Genomic DNA, 1,922 nt, shown 5'->3' on the forward strand with positions numbered 1-1,922 from the left:
CTAGTCAAGGCTATGGTTTTTCCAGTGGTCAGGTATGGATGTGAGAGTTGGACTGTGAAGAAAGCTGAGTGCCGAAAAATTGATGCTTTTGAACTGTGGTGTTGGAGAAGACTCTTGAGAGTCCCTGGGGTTGCAAGGAAATCCAACCAGTCCATTCTGAAGGAGATCAGCCCTGGGTGTTCATTGGAAGGACTGATGCTAAAGCTGAAACTCTAGTACTTTGGCCACCTCATGTGAAGAGTTGACTCATTGGAAAAGACCCTGATGCTGGGAGGGATTGGGGGCAGGAGGAGAAGGGGACCACAGAGGGTGAGATGGTTGGATGGCATCACCGACTCGATGGACATGAGTTTGAGTGAACTCCGGGAGTTGGTGATGGACAGGGAGGCCTGGCGTGCTGCAGTTCATGGGGTCGCAAAGAGTCGGACACGACTCAGCAACTGAACTGAACTGAATACAGTTTAGGGAGAGCTTCAATTTTACGTGTAAAAGAAGATAACTAAACACTTTCATTTTGAAATGATTCCCTCTAGTTTTGACTGTGATGAGAAGCAGCTTAATGTCACATGGGCTTCAGCTAAGACTTATCAAAGAAAAAAAAAAACCAAATTCAGAAATTGCATTTGGGAAAAGAACACACCTGTGGATTCTTTTAAATGAGTTTTGTTGTAGAGAGCCTACTTCCGTGCAGGGCCTCAGGTGAATATTTCAGTTGTACCAGTTTCTTTTTCTGTTAATATTTACAAAGGATGTATGTGCCATCAGGTTTGTTTAAGCTCCTGACAAGACTATAGCTCAGAAAAGTTCAAGAACTTTCTCCAAGTTGCAAGGTAAATTATGACTTCAGTTTAGTTCCATCTAGCTTTAAAGGTACATCTGAAATTATTATTTGGTTTCTCCCGTTCCTCATTTTTATTATTCATTTATTTATAATTCATTATCACTAAAAGTACATATTTTAACAACCCTTTGGTGTAGTCTGTAACACACACACACACACACACACACACACACACACGCGCGCTTCCCTAGTTGCTCAGTCATTAAAGAATCTGCCTGCCATGCAGGAGACCCGGGTTCAGTTCCTGGATTGGGCAGATCCCCTGAAGAAGGGAATGGCTACCCAGTATTCTTGCCTGGAGGGCTACAGTCCATGGGGTCTCAAAGAGTCGGAAACAACTGAGTGGATAACACTTCACTCCTTCCACAGACACATAAAGGTACATAATTTATCGAGTTAAATGTTATCGGCCCTCTTTGGGTGATACTTCTTTCTCCCTGCTTAGCCCTCTATATGCTGAGATTTATTTATTTTTTTTATTTTTTAATGCCTTTAACTGTAGTGTTGAGGGGCAAAGGACAAGGAGCAGATAAACACATCGGATTCTAGTTTCTGTCTCCCTCTGCCCCCGCAGCTGGAGGATCCAAGGTCCACAGAGCCACCCTTGGCTGGTGAGGCTGGGTTCTCCTTCCCCCTCCCTCTGGCCAGGAGCAAAGAAGCCTGGCTTGACCTTGGCCAGCCTCCGCCCTCCCCAGGAAGCACTCCTGGGTCTCCCTGCCACGTTGGCAGGAGAATTGGAATGTCGGGAATGGAGCTGGTGCCCCATGTGCCCAGCACAGAAGGAGACCTGTTAGGCTTTTCCTGAAGGCCCCAGGAGTCCAGCAGCTGCCAGGCACCTGGCTGAGTGCCCCCGGCACAACCCCGGGGCAGAAAGCATCTCAGACACCCGCCCAGCTACTGATATTTCCTCCGGACATCTTAAGGAAATCCGAGTGAGGCCCTGAGTTGTATCTCCAACCGCTCCATCACCAACCCTACAGAGAGACTGGAGATTTGAGGCTGGGCTGGGCTTCCACGGAAACCCGTGGGATTGCTTTCATTTAATTCTTTTATTTAAAAAAAAATTTCTAGAAAATAAAGA

The 1,922-nt window shown here is 46.5% G+C and overlaps 1 long non-coding RNA gene across 1 annotated transcript in view; it reads right to left on the bottom strand.

Annotated features, from left to right (window-relative positions):
• The window catches only part of LOC104994081, a 2,771-nt gene extending 1,792 nt beyond the window's left edge, over positions 1-979 (bottom strand). Inside the window, exon 1 of the long non-coding RNA XR_825910.1 lies at positions 641-979. This is a non-coding gene — a long non-coding RNA (uncharacterized LOC104994081). The remainder of the gene's footprint in view (positions 1-640) is intronic.
• Positions 980-1,922: the final 943 nt, after the last annotated feature.

This window comes from Bison bison, unplaced genomic scaffold, assembly GCF_000754665.1.
Source record: "Bison bison bison isolate TAMUID 2011002044 unplaced genomic scaffold, Bison_UMD1.0 scf7180017864250, whole genome shotgun sequence".
NCBI classification, from domain to species: Eukaryota; Metazoa; Chordata; class Mammalia; order Artiodactyla; family Bovidae; genus Bison; species Bison bison.